General features: G+C 47.3%; 1 protein-coding gene across 3 annotated transcripts in view; it reads left to right on the forward strand.

The window, feature by feature from the left end:
• The window catches only part of slc2a9l2 (solute carrier family 2 member 9, like 2), a 309,216-nt gene that overhangs the window by 15,623 nt on the left and 270,647 nt on the right, over positions 1 to 22,946 (forward strand). The window lies entirely within an intron of this gene.

Consider the following 22,946-nt stretch of genomic DNA (forward strand, 5'->3'; position numbering starts at 1 on the left):
GGAGTCCGTGCACCATGCTTTGTTTACATAAATGCACAGACCCCCCCCTCTGGTCTTACCAGAGTCTGATGTCCTGTCCGCTCGGAGTAAATGACGCCCCGATAGCTGGATGGCGCTGTCAGGAAGTTCAGTGTTGAGCCAAGTTTCAGTGAAGATCAAGATGTTGCAGTCCTTGATCCGGTTGTGGGAGGTGATCCTTAGCCGGAGTTCATCCATTTTGTTTGCCAGTGAGCGCACGTTGGCGAGGAAAAGGCTAGGAATCGCTGCCCTGTGTGGGGCTAGCTCTAACCTGGCCTTTAACCCACCTCTGCGTCCCCGGCGGTGTTTTCGTACCCGTCGCCGTCTGTTGGTGCTTCTGGTGGGCCGAGCTGGCTTGGTGCGCGCTGGTGTTCTGCCGCTCCGTTGCTCCGCGTCTGCGTTACTCCGCAGGCGGTCTTCAGCCCCGCGGCTCTGCTGATGGTCTCCAGCCCTGGGGCTTACCTGGCGTTCTCCAGCTCCACGGGTCGGGTGGTGGTCTCCAGCTCCACGGGTCGGGTGGCGTTCTCCAGCTCCATGGGTCGGGTGGTGGTCTCCAGCTCCCCGGGTCGGGTGGTGGTCTCCAGCCCCCCGGGTCGGGTGGTGGTCTCCCAGCTCCACGGGTCGGGTGGCGGTCTCCAGCTCCACGGGTCGGGTGGTGGTCTCCAGCTCCACGGGACGGGTGGCGTTCTTCAGCTCCGCGGGTCGGGTGGTGGTCTCCAGCTCCACGGGTCGGGTGGTGGTCTCCAGCTCCACGGGTCGGGTGGCGTTCTCCAGCTCCACGGGTCGGGTGGTGGTCTCCAGCTCCACGGGTCGGGTGGTGGTCTCCAGCTCCACGGGTCGGGTGGTGGTCTCCAGCTCCACGGGTCGGGTGGCGTCCAGTCTCCTCCAGCTCCACGGGTCGGGTGGCGGTCTCCAGCTCCACGGGTCGGGTGGCGTTCTCCAGCTCCACGGGTCGGGTGGTGGTCTCCAGCTCCACGGGTCGGGTGGTGGTCTCCAGCTCCGCGGGTCGGGTGGGGGTCTCCAGCTCCGCGGGTCGGGTGGTGGTCTCCAGCTCCTCGGGTCGGGTGGTGGTCGGCAGCTCCACGGGTCGGGTGGTGGTCTCCAGCTCCACGGGTCGGGTGGTGGTCTCCAGCTCCGCGGGTCGGGTGGTGGTCTCCAGCTCCGGGACTCACCTGGCGTTCTCCAGCTCCGCGGGACGGTTGGGCTCCGGGGATCGGGTGAGTACCGGGCGTCGGGCGTGGGCCGGGAGTCGGGCGAGGACCGGGGATCCGGTGAGGGCCGGGAGTCGAGCGAGGGCCGGGAGTCGGGCGAGGACCGGGGGTCGGGTCAAGGCCGGGGATCGGGCGAGAACCGGGAGTCGGGCGAGGGCCGAGGGTCGGTTGGGCTCCGCGGGTCGGATGGCGGTCTCCAACCCCGCGACTCACCTGGTTAGTTTCTCCTAGAGGGATTTGCTTGGTCGTAGAGTGCATGCATTTTTCACTGCAATCCCATTCAAATAAGTTTGCACAATGAATTAAACTAATTGCATGGTCCAAACTTGGGAGAAATTACTTCCTCGGAGATAATGAGGTAAGTACACGGAGCTAGGAACGCTGTTGCTATGGTGCAAGCTGACTCAAATCGCGTAATCACGACTGCAGACTAATGGGGGCCCCCCTATTAATGTGACTTAATATAATAACATTAATGTGCAGCGCTGGCATGACTAGCGGGGCGCTGCGTACTCCGCACTTGCAGGCAAAGATAATAATCGCAAAGCCGGTTCTGAAGATGGCGCTAAGAATTACCCATGACCTACTACGGCCTTTTCGCAGAGTGGACCATCTTGCTCCTCTCTATGATCTTTGGTCCCAACTGCCTAAATCTCATTCTTTTACCTGACGAGACCCTGAAAGCATGGGTCAACTGGCCTTGGATTCACCAGAATTTGGAAGGATGAGAGGGAATCTTGTAGAAACATATAAAATTCTTAAGGGATTGGGCAGCAAGATGCAGGAAAAATGTTCCCCATGTTGGGGGAGTCCAGAGCCAGGGGTCACAGTGTAAGAATAAGGGGTAGGCCATTTAGGACTGAGATGAGGGAAAACCTTTTCACCCAGTGAGTTGTGAATATGTGGAATTATCTGCCACAGAAGGCAGTGGAGGCCAATTCACTGGATGTATTCAAGAGAGAGTTAGATCGAGCTCTTAAGGCTAATGCAGGGGTTCCCAACCTTTTTCGTCCCGTTTACCCCGGCAACTTTAATAGCACATAACAATGTCATTTCATTTATTTATGAACAACTAATGATGAACAGATGAACCGGTAAACCAGAACCAAACACTGTCAGACAATGAGAAAAAAAAATACAAATCCGGAATCAACAAATTTACCCCCTGGCTAGGTGAAATTTACTCCCTGGAGTAAATTTACCCCAGATTGGGAACCCTTGGGCTAATGGAATCAAGAGATATTGGGAGAAAGCAGGAACTGGGCACTGATTCAGGATTGTCAGCCATGATCATATTGAGGAGACTTGAGAAAGGACATTCTTGCTATTGAGGGAATGCAGCGTAGGTTCACAAGGTTAATTCCCGGGATGGCGGGACTGTCATATGTTGATAGATTGGAACTGGAGAGGGGATCTTATTGAAACATATATGATTATTAAAGGGCCTGTCCCACTTGTGCGACCTAATCCGCGAGTTCTGGCGAGTTTGCCCTCGACTCACTCGCAGCATGGTCGACACGAGGTCGTAGGAGGTCTTCGTAACTCCCCTTCATGCTCAAGAGTGGTATCCACGTACTCGAGGCCTCAGCTGGGTGGCGGCATTTTTTTCAATATGTTAAAAAATGCCCGCGAGTAAAAAAAGGTCGCCATGGAAAAAATCAATACTTTTTTTACTCGTAGGTTTAGTCGTAGTAGGTCGTAGTAGGTCGGCATGTTAGTCATAGGTAATCGAGGGTAGTGGAAGGTTGTCGTAGAAAGTCTTCATCATAGTCGAAGGGAGAACGAAGGAGGTCGTCTTCACTCTCCACTATTCAGTGTCCAATTTTCCAGAAGTTAATCGGAGCTAGTCGGAGCTAGTCTTCAACATAGGCGAAGAAGGTCTTCAACATGTCAATTTTTAAAAACTCTTCTAAACTCGCCAATTAGGTCACGCAAGTGGGACAGCCACTTAATGGTTTGGACATGCTAGTGGCAGGAAATATGTTCCCAATGTTGGGGGAGTCCAGAACCAGTGGCCACAGTTTAAGAATAAATGGTAAGCCATTTAGAGCGGAGATGAGGAAAAACTTTTTCACACAGACAATTGTGAGTCTGTGGAATTCTCTGCCTGAGAGGGCAGTGGAGGCTGGTTCTCTGGATGCTTTAAAGAGAGAGTTAGATAGGGCTCTTAGGGATAGCGGAGTTAAGGGATATGGAGAGAATGCAGGAACAGGGTACTGATTGTGGATGATCAGCCATGACCACATTGAATGGCGGTGCTGACTCGAAGGGCCGAATGGCCTACTCCTGCACCTATTGTCTATTGAATGGTGGTGTTAGCTTGAATGGCCTACTCGTGCACCGATTTTCTATGGTTCCATTTATTTTGTATAACTCTCGTCAACCAGGGTTTTGTGAAAGTAACAGCCTATCTCCTTCACCCTAACGCGTAGGTTTACAAGGTTAATTCCTGGGATGGCGGGACAGTCATATGCTGAGAGAATGGAGCAGCTGGGCTTGTACACTCTGGAGTTTAGAAGGATGAGAGGATATCCTATTGAAACATATAAGATTGTTAAGGGTTTGGACACGCTAGAGGCAGGAAACATGTTCCCGATGTTGGGGGAGTCCAGATCCAGGGGCCACAGTTTAAGAATAAGGAGTAAGCCATTTAGAACGGAGACGAGGAAACACTTTTTCTCACAGAGAGTTGTGAGTCTGTGGAATTCTCTGCCTCAGAGGACAGTGGAGGCTGGTTCTCTGGATACTTTCAAGAGAGAGCTAGATAGGGCTCTTAAAGATAGCGGAGTCAGGGGATATGGGGAGAAGGCAGAAACGGGGTACTGATTAGGAACGATCAGCCATGATCACATTGAATGGCGGTGCTGGCTCGAAGGGCCAAATGGCCTACTCCTGCACCTATTGTCTATTGACTATAACGGGAACATGAACTCTTCCTATCTCACTCTTGAAAGCCTCCCATTTGCCAGCCGTCTCCTCGGGTGCAAACGTACCAAATTAATTCTCAGCTGAGATGGAAGCTGCTATCCAGGGTTATTCAGAGAGGCAAGATAGCAGTTTGCAGGGGTTTTGACAAATATTATTCTATTCTCTCTTGGTTCGGGTGAGATCCCAGAGGACTGGGAAATGGCAAATGTTGTTCCTTTGTTTTGGAAGGCAACAGGGACAAACCAGGAAATTATACACTAGGCCAGTGATCTGTCAGTGGTAGGGAAGTTATTGGAGACGGTCTGAAGAAACGTCACCCATTCCTTCTATCCAGAGGTACCGCCTGTCCCGTTGAGTTACTCCAGCTTTTTGTGACTATCTTCAGTTTAAGCCAGCATCTGCAGTTCCTTCCTACACATATCCACAGGGGATATCGTGTAATAGAAATTTGAGTTTTTTGAGGAGATTTTACGAGTATGTAGTTCTGATTGCCCCATTGCAGAATGGATGTGGAGTAGTGTAAAAGTGGCTGCACCAGGATGTTAATAATAATAATAATAAGCTTTTATTGTCATTGTACTTAGAAATACAACAAAATTAGGAGAGCTACTCCTGATCAGTGCAACCGCAACAAGTTAAAACAAGATAAAAACAGAACATTAAAATCCTATACGTTATTTAACTGGTTAAAATAGTAGATAAATTATATTTGTCACACCTAGGTAGAACATTGCACTGGGAAAATATTACACTTTAAAATGTAATAAATGCTTTAAAAGAATTAAAGAAGAAGAAATATTGCACGGATTCAAGAGTGTTAACTTTCAAGAGAGTATGGACAAAATTCTTTTGTTCATCGGGGTCTTTTTCCCAAACAGGAAGCCGTCAAATACCAGAGGGGAGAGCGGAAAAGATTAAAGGAGATTTAAGAGGCATGTTTTTCCACACAGAGGATGGGAGTTGCCAATAACACACTGCCAGGGAGGTGGTGGAAGCATTAGATGTAATAGCACATTTAAAGGCAATTATGCACGCACATGAGTAGAGAAGGTATTGAGTGATTTTTAACATGTGCAAGCAGGTAGGATTAGTTTAAATTGGCCTCCCACTTGGCACAGGCATCAAGGACCTAAGGGCCTCCTGTGCTGTTCTGTTTTATATGCGCACCTGTACATCTGGATAGAGTCATAGACATACAGTGTGGAAACAGGTCCATTGCCCAACTTGGACACACCGAGCAACATGCCCCATCTACACTACTCCCAACTATGTCCCTCTAAACCTGTCCTATCCATTTACCTGTCTAAATGTTTCTTAAACGTTGCGATGGTACCTGCCTCAACTATCTACTCTGGCAGCTCGTTCCACACACCCACCACCCTTTGTATTTAAAAAAAAGAGTTACCCCTCAGGTGCCTATTAAATCTTTCCCCCCTCATCTTAAACCTATATCCTCTGGTTCTTGATACCCCGACACTCTTGGTAAGAGACTCGGTGCATTTACCCGATGTATTCCTCTCATGATTTTGTGCACGTCTAAACGATCACCCCTCATCCTCCTGAGCTGCACACTTCCACCTTTTCTATAACATGTTGCCCAAAATTGAACACAATACTCTAAATGACCTCACCAACGTCTTACATAACTACAACATGACCTCCCGACTTCCACACTCAATGCTCTGACTGATGAAGGCCAAAGTGCAGAAAACCTTCTTGACAACCCCATCTACCTGGGTTGCCACCTTCAAGGAACTATGTACCTGCACCCCTAGATCCATCTGCTCTCCAACACTCCCCAGAGCCCTACCATTCACTGTGTAGGTCCAGCCCATGTTTGTGCTGCCAAAATGCAACACCGATCTCACATTTCTGTGTGTTCAATTCTAGGTTGTTGCTCACCAAACTTAATCATTTTCTTCCATGACAAAATGTGGCTCACTTTTAATTATTTGCATCTTTCCCTGTAGTTCCAAAGTGCAATGAGATTACGCAGATTGTAAACAGCGTACAGTGCACCAGTCTTTGTGGAACATGAGTTTGTCAGGGTGAATCATGATCTGAAATTCTTCTCCTTGTTACTGCACTGGGAATATTTATCGATAACACTGTATCAATGGAGATTTAAGATTTCCAATTGGTAAACTGCGCAACAAATGAACTGCTGTGCCATGATCACCAACATGGGCTAAAAAAATGCTTTCTCAATGGGAGGGCAGAGAAACAACAGCAACTTTTCATGAAATTTGGAAATCCTGTCTGGAAAATTCCATTGCTATCCCATAAAAAGTGTGCTTGCACCTAGATGAGACCTTGCTCAGAATACTGTATGCAGTCCTGCCTTCTGGCGTTCCTACCTTCTCCCCATATCCCCTGACTCCGCTATCTTTAAGAGCTCTATCTAACTATCTCTTGAAAACATCCAGAGAACCGGCCTCCACTGCCCTCTGATGCAGAGAATTCCACAGATTCACAACCCTCTGTGTGAAAATGTTTTTCCTCATCTCCATTCTAAATGGCTTACCCCTTATTCTTAAACTGTGGCCCCTGGTTCTGGACTCCCCCAACACCGGGAACATGTTTCCTGTCTCTAGCGTGTCCAATCCATTAATAATCTTGTATGTTTCAATAAGATCCCCTCTCATCCTAAACTCCAGAGTGTACAAGCCCAGCTGCTCCATTCTCTCAGCATATGACAGTCCCACCATCCCGGAAATTAACCTTGTAAACCTACGCTGCACTCCCTCAATAGCAAGAATGTTCTTCCTCTAATTAGGGGACCAAAACTGCACGCAATACTCCAGGTGTGGTCTCACTAGGGATCTGTACAGCTGCAGACAGACCTCTTTGCTCCAATACTCAACTCCTCTCGTTATGACGGCCAACTTGCCATTCGCTTTCTTCACTGCCTGCTGTACCTGCATGCTTACTTTCAGTGACTGATAAACAAGGGCCCCCAGATCCCACTGTACTTCCCCTTTTCCTAACTTGATTACATTTAGATAATAATCTGTCCTTTCATTCTGAGGCTATGACTGCTAGTCTTAGACTCTCCCACTAGTGGAAACATCCTCTCCACTAGTTTTAAGGGGAAAAATGTAAAGGCATAGTGCAATGTAAGTTTTAAAGCAGGGCGTAGTGGGTGCCTGGAACGTGTTGCCCGAGGTGGTGGTGGAAGCAGATAAGATTACAGAAGCTTTTAGAAAGGCACCTGGATATACAGGGAATGGATGGACATAGATTAGTTTAACATGACATCGCATCATATTCAGCATGGGAATTGTGGACATCAAAGTTCAATGTCAGTTTATTGTTACACGTACAAATTAAGGTACTGTGAAATTCGAGTTATCATACAGCCATACTCAGTGGGGGAAAAAAAAGCAACAAGACACACAGCCACATAAAATAAAATTCAAAAAATACATCCATCACAGCGGCTCCCCACATTCCTCACTGTGATGGAAGGTAATAAAGTCCAATCTTCTCCCTCTTTCTTCTCTGCGGTCGGGACTGTTAAGGGCCTGTCCCACGAGCATGCGACTCCATGCGGCAAGCGCGACCTAACGTGGTCGCTTGAGCCGTACAGCCTCGTGGGGCCGGTCCCACTTCGATCACTGGAGCCGTATGGAGTTGTGCGCAGCTGGTCCCGACATCGCGCGGGGCTCCGAAAAACTGACCGTGTTCAAAAATTCCGCGCGGCGACGGCCTGCCGACCCGCAGCCACCTCGGCGCCGTACGTCACGCGCGAACTTCCCGCAGACTTCATGTCACTCACTTGACATCCGCGCGGCCCCTGCTTCTGTTTAGGTAGCGCTTGCCGCATGGAGTCGCTTAGGTTGCGCATGCTCGTGGGACGCAGTTGGGGCTATCAAAGCCCCAAGGAGAATAGGTTCGTTTTTCAAAATTTTGAAAGGAATTTGCAGAATCATTGAGTGAAACCTTTCTCCCTCAGCCCGCTATCTCCGCCTCTTCCTCTCTTCTTCCCACCCCCCACCCACCCTCACATCAGTCTGAAGAAAGGTTTCGACCTGAAACGTTGCCTATTTCCTTCGCTCCATAGATGCTGCCTCACCCGCTGAGTTTCTCCAGCATTTTTGTCTACATTTTATTTTTGGATTGATAACTCAGAGATAGAATCGGACAGCATGGAAACACTGAAAAAGTTACTTATCTTAACTACTAAACCAGGTTCGCTTCTTAATAAACAGACACCACACAAACGGTTTGGTAGACACATGTGTCCCATCTACACTAGTTCTACCTGCCTGCGTTTGACCTATGTCTCTCTTAACTTTTCCTATCCATGTACCTGTCCAAAGATCTTTTAAATGTTGTTACCTGCCTCCTCCGGCAGCTCGTTCCATTTCCCCCTCCATCCTGTGTAAAAAGTGTTCCTCTTGGGCTCCTATTAAATCTGGGGTGATCTGGGAAGATCAGATGGAGGTGTCTAAGATCATGTGGGCAATAGATAGGGTGAATAACCGAGCCAGTTTTGAGGGTGGTCACGGTGGCGCAGCGGTAGAGTTGCTGCCTTACAGCGCCAGAGACCCGGGCTCGATCCCGACTATGGCTACTGTCTGTACGGAGTTTGTACGTTCTCCCCGTGACCGCGTGGGTTTTCTCCGAGATCTCCGGTTTCCTCCCGCATTCCAAAGACGTAGAGGTTTGTAGGTTCATCGGCTTGGTATAAATGTAAAATTTAAAAAGAACCAGTCTGTTGCTGAAGGTGCTCCTCAGGTTGACCAGCGTGTCATGGTGAGCTGTATAGTCCAGGATGATCTGCAAATTGATGAGCATGCTCCCCCCACCCAAGACCAGACATGAATCCAACTCCATCCCCAGGACAGAGCCAGCCTTCCTGATGAGTTTGTTGATCAGCGGCCTTCACCCTGCTGCCCCATCACACAGCAGTGAACAAGATGGCACTAACCACCACCAATTGGTAGAACATCTGCAGCATCTTACTGCAGATGTTGAAGGAGCGGAGCCCTCTCAAAAAGTACAGCCAGCTCTGTCCCTTCTTGTTCAGGGCCTCAGTGTTCCTGGACCAGTCCAGTTTACTGTACAGGTACACTCCAAGGTATTTAAACTCCCTGGTAAACTGGTCACATCCACACCATTGATGGAGACAGGGGACAGGGGTGTTCCTCTCCTCCTAAAGTTCACCACTAACTCTTTAGTCGTGTCGGTGTTGAGCTGAAGGCGATTCAGCCCACACCACCCAACAAACACCTCTGTATTCAGCTTCCTTCCTCTAACTGATGCAGCCCACAATTGCAGAGTCATCTGAAAGCTTCTGCAGGTGGCAGGAGACGGAGTTATACCTGAAGTCCGAGGTGTAGCTGGTGAACAGGAAGGGAGAGAGGACTGTCCCCTGTGGTCCCCTGTTTGGGTTGCCAACTGTCCCGTATTAGCCGGGACATCCCTTATATGGGGCTAAATTGATTTGTCCCATACAGGACGGCCCTAGTCCCGTATTTGACTGCTACTACTCGGGTCGATGGGGCCCTCCCTTGCGGCTTAATAACTTGGATTGGTGCGACCTTTCCCGGAGTCAGGTCCAGAGCTTCAGCAGCGGGCACAGCGTAGACTTTCCATTGTGAGGCCGGGCGAGCCGTAGCCGGGAGTCGCTAGAAGAAGTGCTCCGATCGCTGACCCGTGGACAACGATATCCTGGTCTGCGGAGCTTCTAGCCGCGGGCGCGGCATGGACTTTAAGAGCTCCGACCGCTGGCCTGCGGCCTATAACATCGGGAAGTCCCGGTCTCCGGTAGGAAGCGGCCGATTCTGGACCTCCAAGCCGCGGAGTGTCCGTCCGTCCCGACATCGGAGTTTCAAGCATCCCGACGATAGGTCCTGTACATCGGGCGATCAGTAGCGGCGACTGCGGTGGGTTCATGGCCCCGACCACAGATGGACAAAGGAGGAGTAACTAACAAAGTTATTGCCTTCCACCTCAGTGAAGAATGTTGATTCCACTGTGGTGGATGTTCATGTTATATTCTATTGTGTATTGTGCTCTTTTGTTTGTATGGCTGCATGGTTAAATCAAATTCCACTGTACCTTAATTGGTGCATGTGATAATAAATGTGAACTTGAACTTGTTTATACATTGTCCCCCCATTTCAGGGCACCATAATGTTTGGGACACATGGCTTCACAGGTGTTTGTAATTGCTCAGGTGTGTTAAATTGCCTCCTTAATGCAGGTATAAGAGAGCTCTCAGCACCTAGTCTTTCCATCACCTTTGGAAATTTTTATTGCTGTTTATCAACATGAGGACCAAAGTTGTGCCAATGAAATTCAAAGAAGCCATTATGAGACTGAGAAGCAAGAATAAAACAGTTACAGACATCAGCCAAGCCTTAGGCTTACCAAAATCAACTGTTTGGAACATCATTAAGAAGAAAGAGAGCACTGGTGAGCTTACTAATCGCAAAGGGACTGGCAGGCCTAGGAAGACCTCCATAGCTGATGTCAGAAGAATTCTCTCTATAATAACAAAAAATCCTCAAACACCTGTCCGCCCGATCAAAAAAACTCTTCAGGAGTCAGGTGTGGATTTGTCAATGACCACTGTCCGCAGAAGACCTCATGAACAGAAATATAGAGGCTACACTGCAAGATGCAAACCTCTGGTTAGCCGCAAAAATAGGATGGCCAGGTTACAGTTTGCCAAGAAGTACTTAAAAGAGCAACCACAGTTCTGGAAAAAAGGTCTTGTGGACAGATGAGACAAAGATTTACATATCAGAGTGATGGCAAGAGCAAAGTATGGAGGAGAGAAGGAACTGCCCAAGATCCAAAGCATACCACCTTATCTGTCAAACACGGTGGTGGGGTTGTAATGGCCTGGGCATGTATGGCTAGTGAAAGTACTGGCTCACTTATCTTCATTGATGATACAAATGCTGATGGCTGCAATACAGCTTAAGATGGCTGCAATACAGGCCTGGCAGAGCATCAACAGAGAAGACACCCAGCAACTGGTGATGTCCATGAATCGCAGACTTCAAGCAGTCATTGCATGCAAAGGATATGCAACAAAATACTAAACATGACTACTTTCATTTACATGACATTGCTGTGTCCCAAACATTATGGTGCCCTGAAATGGGGGGACAATGTTATAAACACTGCTGTAATTTCTACAAGGTGAAACCAATATGTATAAAAATACCCTTTATTAAAATCTGACAATGTACACTTTAACCACATGATTTCTTTCTATTTCAAATCTCAAATTGTGGAGTACAGAGGCAAATAAATAAATGATGGGTCTTTGTCCAAAACATTATGGAGGGCACTGTATGTTCTAACCTCATCTACTGATCCGGTGTTCCTGATGTGATCTCCTTTACATCGGTGAGCCCAAACGTAGACTCGGCGACTGTTTGACCGAACACTTGCGCTGGTTCCTCCAGGGCCTACTGGATCTCCCGGTTTCTAATCATTAACCATTTTAACTCCGCTTCTCATTCCCGCACTGACCTGCTGTCCCATATCTCCTCCATTGCCAGATTGAGGCCACACACAAACTGGAGGACCAACATCTCGTATTCCACGAGTAGCATTCTACTCGATGGTATGAACAGTGAATGCTCCAATTTTAGATAACTTGCCAGATGCCACCTCACCCTTCCTTCCCCCCTCTTCCGCTTCATCTATGTACCACACCTGGACTTGCACTAATTTCTCCCTCTCCTTTCTCTTCCACTTGCAATTCCTTCCTCTGGCTCTACAATTGGCAACTCTTCTAGCTCTGCCTCACATGTTTACTCTTTTAAAAAAAATCTCTGGCCTTTGTTCAACCATCTGCCTCTCACCTGTATCCACCTATCACTCGCCAAGCATTGACCTGCCCATCTCTGTTCTGGCTTTTCTCCCCCCCCACCCTTCCAACCACAATCAGTCTGAAGAGGTCTTGATGGGATCCATTGCAAGAATGAGGCAGGTGAGAGGCTGGGAATCGGTATGGATGGTGATGAAAGAAAGTTTAACGGTGAAAATAGGCAGGAGCAGAGCAGGGAGCAAGGAGGGACTGTTGGATTGAATTCCACTTATTTGAATACGATTGGCATTGTATATTAATGCAATGCTTTCCTCATAACCCAAAGTATTCTTGTTGAACTGAATTGAATTGAATAGAATCGAATAGATTTGGATTGAATTGAATTGAATTGATTGTATTAGACAAGTATGAAAACATACAAAGAAATTGCCTTGGTGCTTTGCTCGGAAGTAATAACACGATATACAGTAGACAATTAAAAATAAAACTTTATAATTTGAACATGTGAAGAATGAAATAAAATAACAGAGCAAACGGAGGCTACAGATTTTTGCTTGTTGAGCAGAGCTACTGCTTGTGGAAAAAACTGTTTTTTTGTCTGGCTGTGGCGGCTTTGACAGTCCGCAGTCGCCTTCCGGAGGGAAATACTCCAAAGAGTTTGTGGCCAGGGTGAGAGGGGTCAGAGATGATCTTACCCGCTCGCTTCCTGGCCCTTGCAGTGTACAGTTTGACGAAGGGGGGAAGGTTGCAGCTGACACCATTCTCAGCTGATCGAACGATGCGCTGCAGCCTCCGGATGTCGTGCTTGGTGGCTGAGCCAAACCAGACCACGATGGAGAAGGTGAGGACAGACTCTATGATGGCAGTATAAAACTGGACCATCATTGCCTGTGACAGATTGTGTTTTCTCAGCTGCCGCGGGAAGTACATCCTCTCTTGGGCCTTTTTGACTAATGTAGTCGATGGTGGCCTCCTATTGAAGGTCCCTGGAGATGATGGTTCCAAGGAAATTAAATGACTCCACAGATGTGGCTGTGGTGGTGTTGATGGTGAGCGGGGTGAGGGGAGGGGGAGCTCTAAAGTCTATAATCAATTCCACTGTCTTAAGAGAATTGAGCTCCAGGTTGTTGCGACGGCACCAAGAAGCCAGCTGTGACACTTCCTGTCTGTAGGCAGATTCCTCCCCATCCTGGATCACTCCAATCAGGGTTGTGTCGTCCGCAAACTTGAGAAGCTTGACTGAAGTCAGTGGAGCTGCAATCGTTGGTGTTGAGAGAGTAAAGGAGAGGAGAGTGTACGCAGCCTTGCGGTGCTCTTATGCTGAGAGTTTGCGGATCCGAGATGTGCTTTCCCAGCCTCACATGCTGCTTCCTGTCTGCCAGGAAGTTGGTGATCCACTGACAGAGGGTTCAGGCACAGTCAACTGGGAGAGTTTGAAGTGTGGTAGAATGCAGAGCTAAAATCAACAAACAAAATCCTTGCATATGTCCCCTAGGTGCTGGAGGATTTGGAAATGAACAAAATGTATGTGGGACATGCATCTGGCATATTTAATACAATACAATGGGTAAGGCAGATGAACTCAGGGTGTGGATAGCTACGTGCGACTGGGATGTTGTATCCATTACAGAAACTTGGTTAGGATCGGTACAGGAATGGCTTAATAATGTTTTAGGGTGCATCTTAATGTTGCACGGTACAGATGTTTCAGGAGAGATAGAGGCGGGGGTGAATGAGGAGGGAGTGTTGCTTTATTGATTAAGCAGAAGGCCCCCGGCAATAGTCCAAGATTGCATTGAACATCGACTCAGTCCATCTAAACTTACCTGATCTCCCGGTTGGTAAACACTAACACCCCCTCCCATTCCCACAATGACCTTTCTGTCCTGGGCCTCCTCCATTGTCAGAGTGAGGCCCAGCGCCAATGGGAGGAACAGCACCTCATATTTTACTTGGGCAGCTTACACCCCAGTGGTATGAACATTGACTTCTCTCACTTCAGGTGACCCTTGCTTTCCCTCTCTCTCCATCCCTCCCACTTCCTAGTTCTCCGACCAGTCTGACTCACTCCGACCAGCGATCCCTGCACATCAACACTATCCTACACACGCCTGGGGCAATTTACACAGACACTAAGCCATTCAACCTGCAAGTCTTTGGAGTGTGGGAGGTGACCAACGATCTCGGAGAAAACCCACGCAGGTCACGGGGAGAAGGTACAAACTCCGTACACCCGTAGTCAGGATCGAACCTGGGTCTCCGGCGCTGCAAGCGCTGTAAGGCAGCAACTCTACCGCTGCGCCACTGTGTCATCCGAATGGGGACTTGATGGGGTGAGTGGGTGGGAAAATTGAGGTGGTGCATTTTTTTCATTTATTTCCTCATTTTCGGTGTGCTCTCAACAGGCACAGTGGCGCAGTGGTAGAGTTGCTGCCTGACAGCGCCAGACACACAGGTTAGATCCCAACTACAGGTGTTTGTTTGTACGGAGTTTGTACGTTCCCCCCATGACCCGAGTGGGTTTTCTCCGGTATCTTCAGTTTCCTCCCACACTCCAAAGACGTACGGGTTTGTAGGTTTATTGGCTTGGTCTAAATGCAATATTGTCCCTAGTGTGCGAAGGCTAGTGTTAGTGTGCGGGGATCGCTGATCAATGCGGACTCGGTGGGCTGAAGGGCCTGTTTCCACACTGTATCTCTAAACTAAACTAGATTAAAATGGAAGAGGTTCTTGGTACGTACCCAATGCTTCTCTATCTTGAGTGTTCATTGGTCAGGGATTTCCCATGGGGGCATTATTTTTAATGCTGGAGACTTAAGAAAAAAAATTCAAGGATGCTTCCGCTCTCTCTTTGGTAATATCCTGTTGGAACTTGGAATAGAATGTTTCAGGAGTCTGAGGTCAGGTGTATGAATGATATGGAATGCTCATTAGATGTATGAATATAATGACACCACAATGCTACGCATGTTGGCTTGTGACAAGATGCTGACATTGTTCTGCTTATCCAGTGAGTCGGTTTGGACCATGTTGCGGAGGCTACACACGTGGCATTTGTTAAATGGTATCTGCTGTAGTAAGTGATTGTTGATATCCATCTTTGTTGAGAGGTAGCTCTTGAGATATGCTCGTGGTCTATGTTTTCTATAAGCTCATTGTGAGCCTCCTGTTCTTGAAGGGTGGTGTTGTACTTTGTGAGGCAGGTTACTGGAAGACCTATGCATTGGGGAGTTTAAGCACAATTTTGCTTATAGAGTCACAGAGTGATACAGCATGGGAACAGGCCCTTCGACCCAACCTGCCCACACCGGCCAACATGTCCCAGCTACACTGGTCCCATCTGCCTGCGTTTCATCCATATCCCTCCAAGCCTCTCCTATCCATATACCTGCCTAACTGTTTCTTAAATGTTGGGATAGTCCCAGCCTCGACTACCTCCTCTGGCAGTTTGTTCCATTCACTCACCACCCTTTGTGTGAAAAAGTTACCCATCAGATTCCTATTGTTTGAGGTAAAGGAAATTTGTCCTTGCAAAATTCACAAATCCACAAAGACAAAAGTTTGAGGAATTGGTTAAAATCGCTCTCTCAGAACTTATGGAAACAAGTATGTAAATAAACGTGATTTTTTTTTTTTTTTCAACTCTCGTTTCTTGATGCAGGTGCCAGATGAGGCTGCTTTGTGTTATGGAACATTGTGATATATGATCCTTTTCTAGGAGCTCAACACCCCAGTAAAGGGCAGTCACCTATATTACAGTTTGATTACTGCAGTCGGGGGGGTCTTTTTTTCTGATGTGGAGGAGAAGCATTAGCGAAGCATTGGGAAGACACCAAGTACCTCTTCCATTTTAGTTTAGCGATACAGCGCGGAAACAGATGCCAAATTTTTCATTAGATTACCTCCACAATAGCAGGAAGTGGAAGAGCATCTCAAATAAAATCTCTCTCCAGCAGACCACTCATCTGGTAACATGGTATTCAGTGTTCAGAGGTGGTGGGAAAGTTCTGATTGTCATGGCTCCAGGGAGATCAGTCTCTCCACTGCCAAACAATAACAACTGCAAGTGTGTTGGAAGGAACTGCAGGTGCTGGTTTACATCGAAGATAGACGCAAAAAGCTGGAGTATCTCAGCAGGTGACAGGCAGCATCTCTGGAGAGAAGGTATGGGTGACGATTCGGGTCGAGACCCTTCAGACACTGTAGGTCAGGTCAGTGTCAGGGTTTGTAGAAGGCCCTTCGGCCTAACTTGTCCATGCCAACAATGAGACCTATCTATATTATTCCTTCTACCATTTTCCTAACTAGTACCTGTCGAAGTTCATTTAAAGCATTTTAAGAGGTATCTGCTTCCACCACTTCCTCTAGCAGCTCATTAAATGTAGCATTGACCTATGTATGGGCAAAAACCTGCCTGTTAGATCATGTTTAATTTTCACCCCTCTCACCTTAAACATACAGTGCCCTTCATAATGCTTAGGCCAAAGACCCATCATTTATTTATTTGCAACTGTACTACACAATTTGAGATTTGTAATAGAAAAAAATCACATGTGGTTAAAGTGCACATTGTCAGATTTTTTTAAAGGGTATTTTTTTAATACATTTTGATTTCACCATGTAGAAATTACAGCTGTGTTTATACATAGTCTCCCCATTTCAGGGCACCATAATGTTGTGGGACACATGGCTTCACAGGTGTTTGTAATTGCTCAGGTGTGTATAAATGCCTCCTTAATGCAGGTATACAAGAGCCCTCAGCACCTAGTCTTCCCTCCAGTCTTTCCATCGCCTTTGGAAACTTTTATTGCTGTTTATCAACATGAGGACCAAAGTTGTGCCAATGAAAGTCAAAGAAGCCATTATGAGACTGAGAAACAAGTATTAAACTGTTAGAGACATTAGCCAAACCTTAGGCTTACCAAAATCAACTGTTTTGAACATCATTAAGAAGAAAGAGAGCACTGGTGAGCTTACTAATCGCAAAGGGACTGGCAGGCCTAGGAAGACCTCCACAGCTGATGACAGAAGAATTATCTCGATAATATGGAAAAATCCTCAAACACCTGTCCGACAGATCAGCAAAACTCTTCAGGAGTCAGTTGTGGATTTGTCAGTCGCCACTGTCCTCAGAAGACTTCATGAACAGAAATACAGAGGCTACACTGCAAGATGCAAACCACTGGTTGGTTGCAAAAATAGGATGGGCAGGTTACAGTTTGCCAAGAAGTACTTAAAAGAGCAACTACAGTTCTGGAAAAAGGTCTAGTGGGCAGATGGGACTGGGATTAATGGGCCTGTCCCACTTGGAAGACCTAATGCACGAGTTTAGAAGACCTTAGACGAATTGAAAAAAATGTCAGGTCGTGTTGACTCGCCGAAGTAAAAGACGTCCTACGACCTCCCACGACTATGTCTAAGGCCTCCTACGACTAGATCTACGACTTCCTATGACCCTGTCTATGACCTCCTACGACCCTCCTCGACCTCAGTCTTCCACATCTAAGACCAACGACGACTAGCTACGAGTGGAAAATGATCACATGATAAAATGATGTCATGTTTGCATTTTTTTTTCTCGGTCCAGTTACCGACCTACAATTATCTACAATTATCTACGACTACCTACGACTGCCATCACGACTTACAACGACCTACCTACAACCTACCCACGAGCAAAAAGTATCGATTATTTCCATGCCAACCTTTTTTTTACTCATGGACATTTTTTATCTGGCTGGAAAAAACGCCGCGACCTACTTGAGGCTACGAGTACGCGGAGACCACTCACGAATATGAGGAAGAGTTACGAAGACCTCCTACAACCTCGTGGCGACCATGCTGCGAGTATGAGTCAAGGGCAAACTCTGCCGAGGTCACCAATTAGGTCGTGAAAGTGGGACAGGGGCTTCACTTATATCAGAGTGATGGCAAGAGCAAAGTATGGAGGAGAGAAGGAACTGCCCAAGATCCAAAGCATACCACATTATCTGTGAAACACAGTGGTGGGGATGTTATGGCCTGGGCATGTATGGCTGCTGAAGATACTGGCTCACTTATCTTCATTGATGATACAATTACTAATGGCTGCAATACAGTTTAAGTTGGCTGCAATACAGGCCTGGCAGAGCATCAACAGAGAATATACCCAGTAACTAGTGATGTCCATGAATCGCAGACGTCAAGCAGTCATTGCATGCAAAGGATATGCAACAAAATACTAAACATCACTACTTTCATTCACATGACATTGTTGTGTCCCAAACATTATGGTGCTCTGAAATGGGGAGATTATGTATAAACACTGCTGTAATTTCTACAAGGTGAAACCAAAATGTATAAATATACCCTTTATTAAAATCTGACAATGTACACTTTAACAACGTGATTTTTTTTCTATTTCAAATGTCAAATTGTGGAGTACAGAGGTAAATAAATAAATGATGCGTCTTTGTCCAAAACATTATGGAGGGCACTGTATGCTCTAACCTGTCTTCTAACCTCATCTACTGATCCGGTGTTCCTGATGTGATCTCCTTTACATCGGTGAGCCCAAACGTAGACTCGGCGACTGTGTGACCGAACACTTGCGCTGGTTCCTCCAGGGCCTACTGGATCTCCCGGTTGCTAACCATTAACCATTTTAACTCCGCTTCTCATTCCTTCACTGACCTGCTGTCCCATATCTCCTCCATTGCCAGAGTGAGGCCACACACAAACTGGAGGAACAGCACCTCATATTCCACTTGGGTAGCATTCTACTCGATGGTATGGACAGTGAATGCTCCAATTTTAGATAACTTGCCAGTTGCCACCTCACCCTTTCTTCCCCCCTCTTCCACTTCATCTATGTACCACACCTGGACTCGCACACATTTCTCCCCTCCCTTTTCTCTTCCATCTACATTCCTTCCTCTGGCTTTACAATTGGCAACTCTTCTAGCTCACACTTTTAGTCTTTTATATCTCTGGCCTTTGTTGAACCATCTGCCCCCACCCCCCCCCCCCCCCCCCCCCCCCCTCACCTGTAACCACCTATCACTTGCCAAGCATTGACCTGGCCCTCTCTGTTCTGGCTTTTGTTCCCCCCCCCCCCCCGCCCCCCCCCCCCCCCCTCCCCCCCACCCTTCCAACCACAATCAGTCTGAAGAGGTCTTGATGGGATCCATTGCAAGAATGAGGCAGGTGAGAGACTGGGAATCGGTATGGATGGTGGGTGATGAAAGAAAGTTTAACAGTGAAAATAGGCTAGTGCAGAGCAGTGAGCAAGGAGGGACTGTTGGATTGAATTCCACATTTTAATACGATTGGCATTGTATATTAATGCAATGATTTCCTCATAACCCAAAGAATTCTTATAGAATTGAATTGAATTGAATAGAATTGAATTGAATACATTTTATTAGGCAAGTATGAAAACATACAAAGAAATTGCCTTGGTGCTTTGCTCGGAAGTAATAACACGATATACAGTAGAATTAAAAAAATAATAATAATTTAAACGTGATGAATTAAATAAAATACCAGAGTACGAGGTTACAGATTTTTGGCTGTTGAGTAGAGCTATTGCTCGTGGAAAAAAACTGTTTTTATGTCTGGCTGTTGCGGCTTTGACAGTCCGCAGTCGCTTTCCAGAGGGAAGTGCTACAAAGAGTTTGTGGCCAGTGAGAGCGGGGTCAGAGATGATCTTACCCGCTCGCTTCCTGGCCCTTGCAGTGTACAGTTTGTCGATGGGGAGAAGGTTGCAGCCAATAAGCTTCTCAGCTGATCGAACGATGCGCTGCAGCCTCCAGGTGTCAAGCTTGGTGGCTGAGCCAAACCAGACCATGATGGAGAAGGTGAGAACAGACTCTATGATGGCCGTATAAAATTGGACCATCATTGCCTGTGGAAGATTGTGTTTCCTCAACTGCCGCAGGAAGTACATTTTCTTTTGGGCCGTTTTGACTGTGGAATCGATGGTTGCCACCCATTTAAGGTCCCTGGAGATGATGGTTTCAAGGAAATTAAAAGAATCCATGGATGTGACTGTGGTGTTATTGATGGTGAGTAGTGTGAGGGGAGGGGGAGCTCTCCTAAGGTCTAAATCAATTCCACTGTCTTAAGAGCATTGAACTCCAGGTTGTTGCAATGGCACCAGGATGCCAGTTGTGTCACTTCCTGGCTGTAGGCAGATTTCTCCCCATCCTGGATCACTCCAATCGGGGTTGTGTCATCTGCAAACTTGAGAAGCTTGACAGAGGAGTCAGTGGAGGTGCAGTCGTTGGTGTAGAGAGAATAGAGGAGAGGGGAGAGTACGCAGCCTTGCGGTGCTCTTATGCTGATGGTTTGCGGGTCCGAGATGTGCTTTCCCAGCCTCGCATGCTGCTTCCTGTTTGTCAGGAAGTTGGTGATCCACTGACAGAGGGGTTCAGGCACAGTCAACTGAGCGAGTTTGGAGTGTAGTGGCTGTGGCACAATGATGTTGTATGCAGAGCTAAAAGCCACAAACAAAATCATTGCACAGGTCCGCTGGCAGTCAAGGTGCTGGAGGATTTGGAAATGAACAAAATGTATGCGGGATATGCACCTGGCATATTTAATACAATACAATGGGTAAGGCAGATGAACTCAGGGTGTGGATAGCTACGTCCGCCTATGGTATTGTAACCATTATAGAAACCTGGTTAAATCCTTGTATAAGAATACATTTGCAATACAAATTGAATGCAAATTCCTTGTATGTGAATACTTGGCCAATAAAATTATTCATTCACTTTACATTCATTCATTCATTCATGCATTCAATCATTCATTCATTCATGCATTCATTTATTCATGCATTCATCATTCATTCATTCATTAAGAGAAGTACAGGAATGGCTGAATAATGTTTTAGGGTGCATCTTAATGTTACAGATATTTCAGGAGAGATAGAGGCGGGGGTAAATGATGAGGGAGTGTTGCTTTATTGATTAAGCAGAAGGTCCCAGGTATAGTCCGAGATGGCATTAAACATCTGCCCAGTCCACCTAAACCTACCTGATCTCCCGGTTGCTAAACACTTTAACTCCCCCTCCCTTTCTCGCACTGACCTTTCTGTCCTGGGCCTCCTCCACTGTCTGAGTGAGGCCCAACGCCAGTTAGAGGAACAGCACCTCATATTTTGCTTGGGCAGCTTACACCCCAGTGGTATGAACATTGACTTCAAGTGACCCTTGCTTTCCCTCTCTCTCCATCCCCTCCCCCTTCCTAGTTCTCCGACCAGTCTGACTGTTCACCAGATTATATTTTATCTTTGTATACTTCATTGTCGCTTTCTAGCTAACAAAGAGTTATTCTACATTATCCTTGATCTACATCTCGTTTTCACACCTTGCACTTCCTTATCTCTGTATCTCCCTCTCCCCTGACTTTCAGTCTGAAGAAGGGACTCGAACCGAAATGTCACCCATTCCTTTTCTCCAGAGATGTTGCCTGTCCCGCTGAGTTATTCCAGCATCTCGTGTCAATTGGAGGATATACTAGGGTTGATGCATACATTTGTTGCATTGAAGAAAACCAAGGGTGGTACTGATTAAGACATTCAAAATGATCAGAGGCTCAGGTAGCGTAGAGAGTGAGATAATTTGTTCCCCTTAGCACAGGTGTCTTTAACTGAGTATATATGTTCTAGGTGCCAGGTGTCAACTCCTCTACATTGGTGAGGCTCGGTGATCGTTTCACTGAACACATCCGCTCAGTCCATCTTGACCAACCTGATATCCCAGTGGCTCAGCACTTCAACTTCCCCTCCCATTTACAATCTAACCTTTCTGTCCTGGGCCTCCTCCATTGCCAGAGTGTGGCCCACCGCAAATTGGAGGAACAGCACCTCATATTTCGCTTGGGTGATCTACACCCCAGCGGTATGAACAATGACTCCTCCAATTTTAGATATCCCTTGCTTTCTCCCTCTTTCCCATCCCCCTCCCAGCTCTCCCACAGTCCTACTGTCTCCTCCTACTTCCTTTTTCCCGCCCTCCCTCCCTCCCCCTCCGCTCCTCGACATCAGTCTCGACCCGAAACATCGCCTATTCCTTCTCTCCATAGATGCTGCCTCGCTTGCTGAGTTTGTACAGCATTTTTTGTCTTATTATATATGTTCTAAGAGGGGTGCAGGAGCAGAGAAACCTGGGAGGTGGGTATACGAATCATGAAAGTGTCAGGATAGGTTGAGAATAATGTTAATATAAACTACAGGTGTGGGTTTCTGGACTGAGAAATGTACGTAACCCTGAAAAGTTTGCAAGTCGGGAATGCGAGCATGGACTTGGTTCCCGATGGTAAAAAGATGCTTGCACCCCCTATAGTCGATGGCTAATCTATCCCACATCCCTACCAAATGTTCTGTGGTGTTTATGGGCTTATAGAACTGTGTTTATAGAACTATGTCTCAGACATGGTGAGCAACATAGTGGCTCCACAGGGGACAGTCCTCTCTCCCTTCCTGTTCACCATCTACACCTCGGACTTCAGATATAACTCCGCTTCCTGCCACCCGCAGAAGTTTTCAGATGACCCAGCAATTGTGGGGGGAGGGAAGCTGAATACAGAGGTGTAGTCAACGACTTTGTTGAGTGGTGTGGGCTGAATCACCTGCAGCTCAACACCAACAAGACAAGACTTCAGGAGGAGAGGACCACCCCTGTCCCCATCAATGGTGTGGATGTGCAGTTTACCAGGGAGTACAAATACCTTGGAGTGGATACCACTAGGGGCGCTGCACTGGCAGCAGCCTCTACCTACAGCCTGTATGTCATTTCTATCTTTTTTTTATTTTTAGTTAGTCCAAAGTCTGTTTTAGGGGGAAACATTTACTTTTCTATGTGGGGGAGGGGGGCAGGGTAAGGGGGGAAACCGTCTCCAAGTCTCTTCCTGGCTGGGACGCGACTATTTCTCCGAGTCGCGTCCTCGCCCCCCACCTCGCGGCCTACCAGCTGGATCGGAGCGGCCTTTCCTGCCGGGGAACGGGA

This window comes from Leucoraja erinacea, chromosome 1 (genome assembly GCF_028641065.1).
Source record: "Leucoraja erinacea ecotype New England chromosome 1, Leri_hhj_1, whole genome shotgun sequence".
Classification (NCBI taxonomy): Eukaryota; Metazoa; Chordata; class Chondrichthyes; order Rajiformes; family Rajidae; genus Leucoraja; species Leucoraja erinaceus.